General features: G+C 34.2%; 1 protein-coding gene across 5 annotated transcripts in view; it reads left to right on the top strand.

Annotated features, from left to right (window-relative positions):
• Positions 1–10793: 10793 nt before the first annotated feature.
• Positions 10794–16465, top strand: part of LOC124359021 — a 197808-nt gene continuing 192136 nt past the window's right edge. For 4 of the 5 annotated variants that reach the window (XM_046811367.1, XM_046811366.1, XM_046811365.1 and 1 more), the window contains exon 1: positions 10795–11088. The gene's annotated coding sequence lies outside the window, so the exon portion shown is untranslated. Of the gene's footprint in view, positions 11089–16465 lie in introns of all 5 variants that reach the window. The other variant, XM_046811368.1, reaches the window with a different exon arrangement.

Below are 16465 nucleotides of genomic sequence, written 5' to 3'. Positions count from 1 at the left end.
ATTTTATTTTGCCCAATGCAGTGCATTTGACAATATATATGTGTAGGCAGTACCCTGCACTAAGGTTTTAATTAAAGAGCTGCAGAATTTAAGAAAAGTATAAACATTACTTTTCTCCTGAGTATAAGAAAAGGTAAACAGTCTACCTGGTGAGAATTACACATGACCAGATCAGTCTCATACACCAAGCATTTTTTCTCTGTGGTGTGATTCCAGCCTAAACTAGGAGTAACTGGCGGTCTACTATGGTGCATTTTTGGAGTGCCAGCCTAGATCCTGGGGTTCTGTAAAAGCATTACTACCTGTTGGCCGTTGAAGATGTGGAAGCAGAAATATCCAGTAATAAAAAATGTTAGGACCTCCCTTTGGAGAGTTACAGTTTTAATCTCATGGGGACCACGTTATATTTGAATGGACTGTCAATTAGATCACATACATGATTCAGTTTTTTGCAACTGCTTAAAAACTATCACAATTAAGATCAGACTGAGTGTTCATTATTGAAGAGCTCATCCAGATAATATGGATACTAAGCCATTTGCACAAGAATGGCCAAAGCAATGATGGACTCTTGTATAAGAGTGAAATGTTATGGTTAGGGAAGAGATGATAGCTACACACTGAAGGTAGTCTTGAGTTTAGCTCCAGTTCACCTTCCTCAAAGTGCACCGTCCGAAATCTGACGATACTTTACTTATGGAATCTGGAAGCATGTTTTTCTGAAGAGATCCAAAAAAGTTCAGTGACGAAGAAGCTCAAAATGAACTCTACCCATCATTTTGACATCAGAGACACCTAATGTACAAAATATAGTGTAATCGGGGTAAAGAAGTATTCTCATTGTTTATTCAGGTGCACAATAGAATGCATTACAATGTTTTAGACACGATCTCTAAGCATGGTGGAGCAACCGAGCATTCTAGGCATAACGTAGCTATGGTTGGAAGAATTGTGTTAGGACCTAAAGATTAAAGTAGCCAAGTAACTTCTAATTTGTTCTTAAAACTGCTCTTGACTTATAAAATATCGTTCATTTGCAATCCTAATTAAGTGTGGTGCTACGTTCGTTGGAACTGCGCGCCTCTCGGAACAGTTAATCGGCCGGCACTGACCACCTCCCCCCCCCCCGATCAATCCTGACCAAGGCGATTGTCCGCTCTCTCCAGACTGGCTGCCGAGATGGAAAGAGCATCTAGCTTTCTTGTAACACTAGTTGGTTCACTTGTAACGAAATCAATAAAACCAGTTTGTCATGTTAAATTCAGTAAAGATTGTATTCCTGCCTCAAACGTTGGTTCACCCAACCTAGAATCCGGTTGTTATCCTCAATGTTAAAGTATAAAATCACGCTTTCGCCTAAACAATACAGTCCATTTCTCTCGTAAAATTAAGGGTTCCTTATTTTCGTTAGTATGTTGTATACGATTCTAAATAAAGCACAGCGGAAGTGATAAATTAATCGCTCAAGTAGTTTAGTTTTAATTTAAGTTTCAAAGAGTTGTTCATTTATTGTTGAGACAGATCAGTTCACGTCCCATTTCGGAACGGCTCGTTTTGTTTACTTATCGCTAAGCGACAGCTAGTTGCTTATCTCTTATTGATTGTTCCATTTTAAGCCTTCAATCAATAAGTTCCCCGCCTCTAACAGGTTGATTCAATACGAATGTTAATTATAGCTCTAGTTCACCTTCCTCTTAAGCGTCTTGAATCTGACAGTTACAGACTTCAGTGACAAAAAGAAAAAAAGCTTTTAGAAAATTTGGCAACGACGATAAAATAATTCTATACATCAGAGACACATAGGTTACAAAATATAGTATAATAAAGATCGTACGCGTGTCCAGGGGGGGAGGTTGAGGGTTGTAAACCCCCTCTCCTATTGATACAAATGTTCAAGGTTTATGTTAAATTGCGTTAAATAAGTAAACGTAGCCAAACCATGTATCATAGTTCAGTTTTGTTTTTTTTTATTTTGATACTTGAACTATAAACAGCTGGCATGCAGTAAAAAAATAAGACTCGTGCTTATTAATTTTTGGGATGACTAGTCGGTCTGTAACCCGTAGGGTTCGACAGAAATTTAATACGGTCACTATCGCTTCTACACTTCTAGAGGGTCGGGCGAGAGAAACAGCGAGTTATGGCCACGAACACCGACCGGTCATAGTTTCATCGCTTTCGTTGATGGCGTTAGTCGTATATTAGTCAAAGTTAGTCAACATCTGTTATTGTCATCCGACTATGTACATGGCATTGACAAAGGTCCATTCAATATTATTTATCTATAAAAATAGTTGACATAAGAATTAGATTATAAAGCACTTGCTTACATTGTAAATGAAATATCAGATGTGATAATTAAGTATTAGAGGTGTTATTATAGTACCACTATTTCACAGACTGGACAATAGGGCATAATACTCTCGGACTGTAACATTTCAAACGGACTAAAAATGCTCTAAGCCTCCTCCGAAACAAAACCACACCCGACTCCGACCTAAGCTATGGAGGAAAGGCATTAAATAATTTAATTGCAGAGTAATAAGTGTCTTTCAAAAAATGTAATGTGCTTTAGTATAACTAAAGAACTGGAGTTTTGAAGATTGTATCTGTTAGCATTAGTAGGTTGAAATATGTTTTTATGTTTCATGTTAAGAGTTATTAAGAGGGGTATTAATAATGTAGGTACCCTAAAAAATGACAAAATATTAGAATTCGAAAAAAACCTCTCAACAGAAATCAGAAATTTTCATTCAAAAAATCAGCCTATAAGATAAACCGCTCGTAAAGAAACCTGCGCAGAAATTTTCTTCTGAGCAGAACCATACAGGAGGGGCCTCCTCCGCCATGGGGGTTGTGGTGGGGAGTGGGATCAGCACCTTCTTGTATCTGTTTATCAGCTGTGTGGGTCGTGTCTCGCCCACACAGTTTTGTTTACACTGCAGCTACTTTACCTGCTCTATAACTATATTATATTTTTGTGTGTAGACATATACAAGTATCGCAGTCTAAGAGTAAAATATTAATTGGACAGATTAATATAGCCATAGACGTATCCAGGGAGCTTGCATTTTGTTGTGAGGTTAGCCGCGCAGTGGCAGTGGCCAATAGAGATGTCTCGTTCGGTCTTGACCCGTTCAATTCGAACGGGTCAGTCAGGTGAACAAGTGATCCGGATCAGAGTGTGCCAAAAGACCTTGAAAGTTTTGTTCACTTTTTCCTGCCAACTGAATAAATTTGATTTTTTTAATTCAGATATACTATTTTTAATGATCGTTAAAACTTACAATTTTATAATTAAGTTCATTTTAAAACCCTTACCCATGAAAAATAGCTTAACATCATATGAAACTAACTAAATCTATAAAGTTTTAAAGGTTACACTAGGTCTCGTAAATCGTTCAGTCATTCCTTTCGTTCACTGCTAACCGATTTATAATAAAACCTTAATCGTATAACTCAACGGGGGGTATAGGGAATCTGGTTATTATGAAAAGTGATGGATGTTAATCGGTTGGATATATCTTGTTATTTATAAAAATAAATCATTTTCAAAGGAGCAATGTGTCTGTTTAATCTTTAGTAATTTGTTTAAAACATTTGTAAGGGAATAACCTTACTTATGATAAATCAAAGCCATATCAATTCCCCAAGTCTATTGATTATAAGTATTAACATATAAAATATTTAGTAATGTTCTGGTAACTTACAATGACATTTTTTATCAGTTTTAATAGATCTATTTACATTTACTAGATTCCTGAAACAATACATTTATTGTTATATATCTATCTATTCACTGTACAATATGATGTTTCTTCCTCTATTCGAACACTTTTTACAAGCGGATCCTTTCGTTCACTCGGTCATAACATTCAGTCGGTCATTCGTTCATTTTGTTCTGTCAACACAATGCCGGTATAACGCGCTCTAGCGGGAAGGCTCAGTTACTATATACTGGCCGGTACTGTCAAGTGAACGAATCGCAGTAGTGAACGAGACCGACTGAGCCGGATCAATCAGATAATCTGATAGAGCGAATGCCGAGCAGTGGTGGGATACTGGGAGAGGGCGGCATCACAGCGTCGTTGGGGTATTTACGTGAACTCAAATCACCCAGGGTATTTTTGTAAACGGTCTACTTTTAATTGATTTTTTGCAAGCGAGATATTTGTTTCGTTTGTTTGGTTTCAGCACCCCAAATTGCAACTGCATAGGAAAAAATAAGGATATATACAGCCAAAATATGCCGTGAGGAGAACTTTCTTGTCAGCAAATTGTGCAAGCCTCCTAATAACAAAGATACCACTGTTTAACTTATCAGACACCTTATCGATATATCTTAAGAAAACAAGGCGAGAATCAATCATAAATCCAAGGAAATTAGTGAAATGCCTTGCCTACGAGTAATCTGCAAGCATTTTCATCGGAATTCCTTAACCGAAAGTCAATGAACAGTTTTATTTGTGTTCACTAACAAATTATTGTCCGCCAACAATTCATTGTAATAGGAATCCCGTCTGTAGAAACACACCAATCTTAAGATCATTACGAGAGTGATTGCTAACACTTAACGAAGTGTCGTCAGCAAACAAACATAAATCAGTACGTCACACTTCTAAAAACATCATTAAAATACAGCAAGAAGAGAAACGGCCCAAGGACCAATTCTTTTGGGAACTCCAGAGCTTACAACAATTTTCCCCTGATTCCTGACGAGAAATGCAGCTCCTGCCATATACATAGCAAATTTGAACTGTCTGTGTTCTACCTATAAAAAAGGAAATCCAATGTAAGGGGCTTTGTTTCCGAAATTATCCAGCTTGTTTAAGAGCAGCCTAAGGCTGATCATATCGAAGGCCTTACTTAAATCTAAAAATATACCAAAAACATGTTTGTGATTATCCACAGCTTTTGAAACATTCCAAATGAAATAAAACACAGCATCCTTGGTTGAAGTGCCTTGACGGAAACCAATCTGTTTTACAAAAAGAGCTTAATTTAACATTAAAAATGGACAAAGGCAACCAAGGAATAGCTTTTCAAACATTTTGACAGTGTTAACGTTATAGAAATTGGATGGTAATTATTTTTATCGAGAATACTGCCCTTTTTATGCAAAGGCTTTACAATGGCCGATTTAAGAGAATTGTGAAACTCATCATGCTCAGAAGATACATTTACCAGATATATATATATATATATATATACTATATATACCATATATATATATATATATTCGTATGGGGGACAAAGGCAGCTATCCATAAATAAATAAATTAAAAATTACAATTATTAAAAAGTACGTAAGAACAAAGTTCTTGAGTCATAAATTAAAAATAATATTAAGATCTCCCGTCACAAAGCTAAATCCAAATTACTGAGGATTCAGCGGCTAGGGACCCATTCTCTAAACCACTCAGACCAGCCAGACCACCAAAAAACAATCGCAAAGGGCAGTCGTTTACAATGTGCTCCATTGTCTGAGAGTTTGCGCCACAATCACACGTCTGGTCGTCAGTAATACCCCACTTAAATTTCCAGTGATTGCTTCTCCCAACCCCAGTTCGAAAACGATTCAATAAAACCCATTCCTCTCGAGGAATTTCCAACAAGCTGCTCTCGTAGGATCGGATATCAAGAACTTGTTCCGTCCATCGAATGATTCCCAGGATGACGCCCAGTTAGCATTAGGCGTAAAGTTCTCCTCTATCAACTGGGATGCTGTTCGTAGTGATGGCTTGCGTGATTTGAGCCGGCTATCTTGCTGAGGAAGATTCGGGATTGGACACGATCTTATTGAACTCTCTCAGAAGAGCCTCTTTGCGTCTTTTTACCAGATATGATAAGGAAGATACTACAAAATCACCAACATCCTTTAGCAAATTGAAGGAAGTGCCATCACGGCCAGCAGATCTAATATTGTTAAGGCAACTTGCAGTTGTCAATACTTCAACTTCACTGGTTGGATACAAAAACAGAGTTGAGTTGACGCATCACAAATCCAAAGTGTTATTCTGATTTGCACGATTTTCCGGACCAGATGTAAATGTTCTATTTGCAAAGAAATGATTGAATAATTCAGCTACCTATGTGGGCCCAGAAACTGTAAAACCGTCATCTTTTCAACAATCAGTTTTTCATCTGCTGTGGGCTTTTGTGAGGTATTATTTTTGTAATTACATCCCAACTATTGACTATTATTTGAGTCTTCAATGTGAAAGAGAACCTTCCTAGCGTTGACCGCTCTGAGTGCTTTCCTTAAATCGTTGTTAAGATCTTTTTAACAAATTACATGTTAATTAGACCTCCCGAAGCTTCGAAAGGGATTGATCGAACTTCATCCGTGTGAAATACCTTTTATGGCGTATTTTAAATTTCTTGTACGGAAAGATCATTTCAAAATAATTTTCAATGGTAGAAAGGAAACAATCAAACTTATTATTGACACCATCCGACAAGAAAACGTCCATTAATTGTTCATTTTTAGACACTTTTCAAGTGCATTTTTATATATGTTCTCCTTGCGAAAATTACATTAGTTCATAATGAATAGTGGTAGTAGTAACAAAAAGCTTAAAGTAAAATCCTTTAAATTGCTGATTTTACTATTTCATTTCTTAAAATTTATTACATTTCACCCTCTGTTACTGTGACACTTCTCGTATGCTTACACAGTTCTGAGAAGCCGACTTCTGTCATAAGACTATTAAGATGTGTTTAAAAATCTTTAAATGTTAGGCAGTAACTTCGTCTATTATATCACATACTTAATATTTGTCTAAATATACAGTTAACAGTATATTGCTCATCTGGATATTTTCTTACTCTGTTCTCAACAGCTATATTGCAGAAAAGGTTGGAATTAGCAAGGTGGGGTGTTGATATTACCAAGCTTCTCTAAGCTCTTACACAACAAATTTAAAGAATGATTAAATTAATTAAACACGTGGTACTGCTGTCATAAAATAATGATTGCACAAAGCAGTCTCTTTCAATTAATATTTCGCAACTTTAAAGACCAAGAGTGATTTATTTCGGTCTTAGTATTTTTGTTCCAAAGTTGATTTTTCCTTGTTTTCCGATCAAGAAAATATGTATTATGTATACACACACACATGTCTCAGGAGCCTGATTCTGTTGAAAACATTTAAGTTGGATTCTATAACAGTCTTTAAACTTGTAGTAAAAGTTGTATAGTAACTTTGTATTTCATGTCTGATGCTTAATATTTTCTAAAAATGTACAGTTAAAACTATATTTTTACTAAAACTTTCAATTTTCTTATCTGGACGTTTTGTCACTCTGTGCTTAATAGCGGTTGCTGAAAGGGTTGAAATAAGAAATGTAGAATAGTTTAGTTCGTTTGGAAAGCGTAATTAATTTGTCCGGATTAAAGCGCTGTTTTATGGTTAAATGCATCATAGAAGCGGATATGACACAGCGACTCAATATGACAAAATATCTGTTATCAAAGTATTTTGGGTTCGGGGTGTCGTCGATTCATGTAACATTGTACTGGTGAAAAGTAGCCGTAACAATGTATTGATGAGGATTGAGGATCTATCTGAGTAGTACATTTCCAAAACCAGCTTTCCGTCAAAAAAATCGAAATTGAGATAATGGTTGCCATGGTAACTTTAGTGAATTTGCTACCGTTTTGAAATATTTTCAAGTTGCAAAACCTGCTAAAACAGCAAGAAAATTGGATTTAAAAATTGATTTCATTTCCAAAACCTGTTATTTACACTCAAGCTTCAGTATCAAAACCTGTTATTTATTCATCCATCTTTACTGTTCCAAAGCCTGTTATATATCAATAAATGTAAATGGCGTCAAAGTAAAACATTTCCAAAACCAGCTATTCTGTTCACTCATATGATTAGGCGCATTTCAAAATGAAGTTTTTGCACTCTTATAAAATAATTATTTGAGTTTTACTTATCAAATATTTTACTACCAGTGTTGGCAATACTGCAGAAACAAAATATTTAACGTATTTTTCTACCAGCTGTGCTTTAATTTTGCCGCCAACATCAAGATCTATAACAGCGTTTGTTGTTTGTTGTGGTTAAGTTGAAAATTATATTGTTCTCAGTTATTTAGTTTGTTTTTTAAGTTTTATCTAATGGAATCTGAGGATACAGTCTTAGATAATCTACAAAATAGTAGGCCTACTGATATTGTGGAAAATGATCAAACAACAACAAATGCTCTACTTGCACTAGTCTTGAGAATAAGCTGAACTTAGAACGCAACAAAGAAGAACGAGACAATATAAAGCTGGAACTTCTTGCTCACAAAAGAAGAGCTGATACATTTTTTAAAGCATTGCAAGAAAAGAAAGAAAATGTGTTAATCTTAAGTTATGACTGCCAAAAAAATTTAGTTCTTCCTAAAATACCAGATCAGGAAGCATATTATCGACGCCAGATGTATTTGTACAATTTCACAGTTGTTGAAGGATATTCAAAAGCCAATTTAAATAAGGAAAACACTTTTGCTAATGTATGATAATAAATATGCTAAGGGATCAGTTCAAATTGCTTCTGCCCTGAACCATAGACTATGTTCTACAGATATGAATGGGATCACATCTCTTTTCCGACGGCTGTGGTGGCCAAAATAAAAATAGCACTATAATATTCATGCTCAACTCCACAACACGTCAAAGAAGTCGTTCTCTTGTTTCCCATCGTTGGCCATTCATTCGTTTATCCCACCTGACAGGGTTTTCGGAATCCTTGAGCGACAGTTCAAAAGTAATAGTGTTATTGAAAATCCTGATAAATATCTTGAAATGTTCCGGAAAGTTACAACAGTTACTCAACTTGGAGAAGACTGTGAGGTTATTGATTGGAAACAGTCTTCAGATGAAGTTTTGAAGAGGACGACTGACTGGCATTTTCAATTCCAAAAGTCAAAAAGATTGTTTTTAGTAGAAACAAAACGTTGACAACTGTTTTGGTTCGAGGAGAACCTTTTTATAATTTTGAAAGTGGGAAGGGCAAAACTCTATGCAGAAGAGGAAAAACTTTGAAGAATATACGATCAGAAAAGGTGAGCAAAGGAATTCCTGTAAAATCCGCCAAACTTTATGATGTGAAACGACTTCTAGAACTTCATTTTGGAGAAGAATGGAGCCAAAACGAACTTTTGCAATACTATTCAAATGTATTTGTTCAGCAAGCCAACTTAAATACCGGTACACCAATTAAACATGAAGATATTGACTTCGATTTAATGGAGGATGAAGATGAAGTGGTTGCATAGAAACCTTTTTACATTGATGTTGTGGACAGTAAAGTGACATTTTCATGATGTTGTTGGTTAAAGTTCTTTTTAATTACTTTTTATTTTTATATTGTCGTTAAGTCTTCACAACCATGAAAGGGCACTATTAAAATAAAATCATCAAGTCTTTTGTACTTATTAATAAATATGAATAAAATTAAAATTTGTCACAGGTAATTTATTTATTCAAACCCTTTTTAACTGTTTTTGGAAATTAAAATAATTTTAACTGGTTTTGGAAATGTACCAAAAAACAAAATGGCTTCTTGTACAGTTCCAAAAACAGTTATATTCATTATCATTTCCAAAACCAGCTATATCTAAAACTCAATATTTAATTACTAAAAAACATAAGTCTTGTGATTATACAGACTTTGTTAAATAAAAAAAGGACATTTTTCTAAAAATGTTTGGTGAAAAAATCACAAAGATATGTTAATAAGTAATGTTTTTATACGTTTTTAATGAATACTGTAAAATTACAAAAATTCTAAATAACAGGTTTTGGAAATGGCCTACTCATCTAGACTCTAGATAGAGTCTAGATAGATTGTCTTCGATCTGGCTTTGTTTTGTTCTAGTTTCGGGTTCTAGCCTTGAAAATTATTAAAGGTTCTTCCATCCAATGATGTGATATTCGAACGGGTGTTGCTATTCGAATACTTACGTTTTTCAATAGTGTATGAGGTATTCGGATAAGGTGTATTTTATTCGACTTAATAATACTATACAGCAGCAGAACCTCTTTCTATGAATCGTATTTATATCAACTAGCTGCCAGCACTACCTAATTAAATTGAATTTTGTGGAGCTTCTGTATAATCATAATCTTTTTGTCAGATTATTTGACTGTGTTAGACAAAGAAAATCTATACTTAGGTATACATTACAAACTATAAACCATTTATTTTCTTACCGAAAAAATGCATTCCTTCATATTACAGCATACTTTCTCATAAATATGTATACTTTCATTAAATAATATGTATTTTACTAAAATGTTGTAGTTAATGTGTGTGTTTGACATTTAAAATTCACATGGAAGTTATTAGAACGATATACATGTTGAAAATTTCCATATTTTTCCGATCTGTTTGTTTATTTCAGTACTTAGTTTCTTCTCATGTATATTATTATAATATCAAGAAAAATAAATAATACAGTGAATCTACTTATAAACAAAGTATGGATGTATTTTGTATTTTATTTTTGATAATAAACAATGTTTATATAATGCAATACTATAAGGAATTATTTTATATTTTATTAGATTAATGAACAAGAGAAAACGTGTTAAAGTTAAAACTAGTTCATCACTTTGTTTCATTAAATAATAAGGCCTGTTCTTACTTTAGAATAATTAGTTTATTATAAATAATTTAGTCGTAATTTAAATCATTCTTTAAAATATTCGATATATTCGAACAAAAAAAAACATGAAGAGCTTGTGAATACTTTTCTATTCGAATGCCGCATGAAAACAAATTTTAATATTAACACTGTCCATTCATTACACCACTTCGTTTGTGTTTTTACGTTTCATTTAATCGCCGTCCGTGATCGTCAATGTTAAACTCAAGTTAAAACTTGTATTTTAGTAATTTTAATTTATAAACTAATCGTTGACATTCAGTGATAATTCATGCCGTATATTCGTGTAAATATGTAGTATTTCAGCTTAAATTTTGGTATTATATTAGGACTACAGCAATGGTGTAATTAATTGTAATATTGATAATTTTTCAGGTTAGGCCTGAAACAAAACAATTACAGATTTATTTTCTTTGGAACTAGGTGAGTAAGTATTAGGTTTAAGCATTCATTCATTCAAATATGTTATTAATAATTTCAGACGTGAACAAACTAAGAAATTCTGTTTTATTAAAACTAAATACAAAATAGTCATGCCAATGTTGAGTTCAGTTCAGCAAAATGTGTCATTGCTTGAAGCTATAACTAACATGCATAGACATAAAGCATTGTAGTGCACTCAATTGTGCGTCTGATGAGACATTGATGGGTAGGGTACAATAAGCGGACCCGGTTTTTTATATTGAAGAATGTAATCATCGATACCTAATATTTGCATCTCAAATCCTAGATTATCAATCGATATAAACGTATCTAGCCTATAGTCCTCAATAACAATCACATGTTTTAAATTAAAATATGGATTTAATAATTACAGTGATGAAACAAATTATTATAAGCAAAATTAGGACAACTGAAGAAGACCATATTTGCTCCTCTCACAGTTACAGTTGTTTCTATCCCACAAATTTCACATCATGGATTTTTCGGTAGGAGTCCACGTAAAATATGTCTTATCATCTTTCAAAGCAATGTCGTGTAGTTTTCAAAAATTGACTGCCATTTTTAATAATCAAATGTTACTTATATGTAAAATTGAAATATTACCTTACGTGTATTATTTGAAACTCTTTACAGCTGTTGATATAGATTATTTATGTTATTTGTTCAAAATAATTAATCAGTATCGATTGATTATATCGGTGGTTATGATTAAGTAATATCGTTTGCAAATTTCAATATAAAAAACCGGGTCAGCTTATCGTACCCTACCCACATTGATAACCTTATCGATTACACTTAATTTTATAGTCTAGGTGCCTCCAATGTTCAAACCTATGCAGAGTTAGTTTTGAGCTTCAATGACTTTTGGATGCTCTCTAAACAGACGTGAACTCCAGATTTAAGGAGTAAACTCTATGACAGTGTCAAATTTCAGATGCTGCATTAAGAGTAATGTGAACTGGAGCTAAATTCAATATTCACATGATTTAATGCTTTTGAGAATTTAAATTTACTTAAGGATTTACATTTAATCAACCCTTCCACCATAGTTTCTTTATGTGTAGATAGTGGGAAGATTGTGCTCACTGCTCCAGATGTGTGTGTGTATGTTATTATCATCTAACTAGTGAAATAACATTGGATATTGTACCCAAAAGTACCAACACTTGAGTTATTACTTATTTTTTACTATGTTTCAGTATAAACGTGTCCGACACCTTGTGACATATATACTAATACATGTATATTGTAATTGTACTTGTGATCTTTACAGATGGACAGTATTAGTGTCAGTGACAGGTTATTCAGTGGCAACCTATTACCGGAATACCATTATTTCAGTAACAGTTGAGCTGAATGATTTGGTGTTCTCATGACTTTCTGGTATTAGGTTACTCGGTAACCAAAACACAGGCGAGGCCATTTTGTGCACTCTATTTTGGCTAGAAATGGCAATATTACACTATGAAATGTTATTACACAATATAATTAGGTTTAGATAATGTTACTATAAATATGTTAGTAGTAGGCTAGTATCAAAGTCTAAGATAACCTTTACAAATGCTCACCTGACCTGAATGCTTGAATTTGGGTACTAGCTTATCTCGAGGGATGTTCTTATTTTTTTGCCAATGGCACCACTGAAACCCACGTTGATGGCCAGGAGCACTTCCGATTGGTAGTTTTTCGATTTCTGATCACGTCCCACATTGTTCCAACTTCTCCAACGTCAATCTAGGACATGATCTTACGTCGGGAAAATACAGATCGGTCATCATTACGAACTTCGGTGCCACCCTTTATTTTGCAGTAGGTTGTTGACAAATAACAGTATTTCCCATCTCTAGTGGCCATTACTCAAATACCATACACATGATTTAAATTTGAATTAATTAATTTGGAACAATATGTCGAACTGAAATATGTGAAGGAAACAGATTTTTCCGGACGTTTGCCATCGTTCAGTGAAACAAGAAATCAGTAACACTACGTTTTGAGATCTGCAATCTGATCTCTTCTTCAGGTAAAGAACTAACTATAGTAGTAGACGAATGAAGACGTATTGTGACCTGTATTCCATAGTTCAGTTTTAATGATTAGTGTTTTGTATAGTTTTTTATTAAGTGTATGTTTATAGAGTTAGTGAAGTTGACAAACAACATGTAGGTTGTGATTCCTGACTAAGGCGTGCCACAACGATTTGGTAAGATTTGTTTATTTTAACCTAGTTTGTAATTATGTATTAGGTTAGTTCTTTACTTGAAGAAGAGATCAGATTGCAGATCTCGAAACTTAGTGTTACTGATTTCTTGTTTCACTGAACGGTGGCAAATGTTCGGAAAAATCCTGTTTCCTTCACAATCCTTCCATCGTCAAAAATAACCTTCAAACAAAGAACTGAAATATGTTATAGACTTTTAAGATTGTTTTAGATTGTATAGTGAACCTAAATTTTCATATGTAAAATAAATATACGCATATTAGATTACAGAAAATAATACAACTTTATTCTAAATTTAAGCAGCGTAGTACTTAGAATTAATTTATAGGATAAACATGTCAAACATAATGTTGAAGATGGAGCTTGTATTGGCTACTGTTAACTTATTTAAATTTAAACACATAAACCAATATTTAAAACTTTTATTTTTGTGAGGCCCTTCGATAGCAAGGCTATCTTCGTCAGACACATTACAAAAAAGATGTCAAACATATTTAACCCTTTTAGCACCAAGCATATTGGATAGGTCGCGTCACATAATGCAAGAGTTACTGGTGCGGGTTGTGCCGTTGAGTGCCGCGGCATAGCTGCGGGGTTTGTCACAGTAGCACCAGGGCAATTTTAGGGTACGTCCAAGATGCACGCTGGTTTTCTGAGTCAGGTGATCAGCGCCGAGTCGGCATGCGTAAAATTCCACGTTGTTAAGCAGGAGTGGCCACACTGCACCTGCGCGCTGACTTTCTGCGCACTGGCAGTCTGACTGCGATTTTTACCAGAATGATTTTTTCATTCTGGTTTCAGACGACCTGCTAGTCGGAAAGTGATTTTTGTGTGTGTATTGAGTGTTGTTTGTTTTTTTAAGATGGATATCGACGATTTAGTATCAAAAGTGCAACTTAATCCTCTGATATGGGATAAGCGCCATAAAGAATATTCCAATAGGAACATCATTGATGCCTGTTGGCAGAAGATTTCTGTAGAAATGGATATTGATGGTAAGTGGCAGTGTTTTAAAGAGGATCACAGATTAAAATAAACGGTATCAAGAACTGGCACATAGTTTCTCACAATGTTCTAAAACATGTTTTATAGGCCAGGGTCGACATAGGTTTCATTTGCTACTGCCCACATAAGGGTTGCTTCAATTACTAGAATCATTATAATGTTTGTTAGTAAATCAGCTGATCTTTTTAAGTCAATTTCAATGTTTAGTAAACAACGTATGTTGTAACAGACATTTTGTAAAACCACTTTTTTGGGGTCAGGGGACCCCAAAATGTAAAGGTCCGTCAAAAACCAACATCGAATTTGTGTGATCACTATACTTTCTCTATACTACAGTATACGAAGAGAAGACGTATGATGGCAACCAACACCTTATACAACGAAAAAATCTTACAACTGGAGCAACGAAAAATTGACACTATCCAAAGTGCATTACAGAGAGGACCTGACAATGATGACATGATGTTTTTTAAAAGCATGCTTCCGTTTGTGTCAAAAATACCCATGGAAAAGAAACTTACATTCCGGAGCCGTATTCAACAAGTTGTGGAGGAGTTTGCTTTCATGGTAGGATCTTTGCAGTAGCTTTCTCCAGGAACTTCGACAGGTGGTAGACCTACTCCACAGCCATCCCCATCTCTCTCAACGTCTTCGTATGATAGTAGGCCTCCGTCAGTTGATAAATATAATCAGAACTATGGACATCAGCCCAACACTCAGTCATTCCCACGACATGAAGAATCATTCCCTCAACATAAAGAGGAATTTTCTGGGCTCACCCTTCTCACAGGATCAAAATATGTTTCGTTCTAAATTTGAGCTGAAATTGAAATTGTTTTTCAAATAAAAATGTATTATGTTATTACAGTGATACTCTATTCCTTAAAATCATGTATCAGTCTTCTTGAATTATATTAACTTTGCATGAGGTTTAATTAAATAATAACAATTATAAAAATTGTGTTTACATACCTTAATGTACAGTGATATTTATTATTAGTTTATTCCTTAAGATCATTTATCAGTCTACTTGAATTGAGTTAATAATGCAAGAGGTTTAATTAAATAATAACAATTATAAAAATTGTGTTTACGTACCTTAATGTGACAACCAGTCTCTCTTCCGCTTGAATAGGGGTTGTGTGGTAATTCGCCCAGTTCTTAGTCAGCCTGTGTTCAATTTTTGACAAAATAAAATAATAGGTATCCAGGATCATTCTGAAATATTTAAAAAAATCTGTTTTCGTCGGCAAGTAATTGCGGAAATAGGGGTTTGTACTCCCCGTAAACAGATCTTAATTTATTAATTGGATGTATTTCACTTCTCATTGGTTTTAACTTGGTTGCAACATTGTCACTAAGCAGCAATAAAGCTGCAGCCTGTTTGTTTGTAAGTTCCATTGTACACTGATAACTTTTTGGTGGCAGCTCTTTCTGCGCTGACAACCTGCTTACATAATGGCCACATCCGCCTGCCGCTCAGAGTCAGACAGTCGGCGCCGAGAAATCTGACTCTGTCTACCTGCTTTTATCAGCGTGCATCTTGGACGTACCCTTATGAATTATGACGTGAAATTTATGATTTATGTAGATATAAATCGTTCTCATTTCGCTAAATCTCGTGATAAACTAATTATTTTGACCTCATTTTTTTGTTATTAATAGGAAAACAATGACATGTAATGGAATTTATGAAATGTTGATCCGTTAAAATTGTATACTTTTAAAAGTTAAGATACTTTTTTGATTTTTTGTGTGTAAATTAAGAGCTCAATACATTTTTGAAAAAAATATTTACTCAACAAACCTCTGTATTATAGTGTAACATGTTTAATTGAGAAAGGCCAGTGAAAATTTGGTAAAATAATACTAACAATTTATATATTTATTAGTAAAAAAGTAAAAAAAACTCACTTTTACCATAGAAACGCATGTGTTGTTAGATAAAACATTTCATTGTGTATTGTTACTTTGTTTGAATATTATATGAATGTCTACTTGCTATAGTACATTTTACATAAAATGCATTAATCAGTACTAATTTTATTGATACTAGTGAATAAATGGTTGTGTACTGTATGAAAATGTTGAGAGCCTATATAGGCTCTTGGACGTTTCACCATCAACCTA

This window comes from Homalodisca vitripennis, chromosome 4 (assembly GCF_021130785.1).
Source record: "Homalodisca vitripennis isolate AUS2020 chromosome 4, UT_GWSS_2.1, whole genome shotgun sequence".
NCBI classification, from domain to species: Eukaryota; Metazoa; Arthropoda; class Insecta; order Hemiptera; family Cicadellidae; genus Homalodisca; species Homalodisca vitripennis.
Note: the sequence above shows the minus strand (reverse complement) of the source record. Positions and strands in the feature narration are given on the sequence as shown.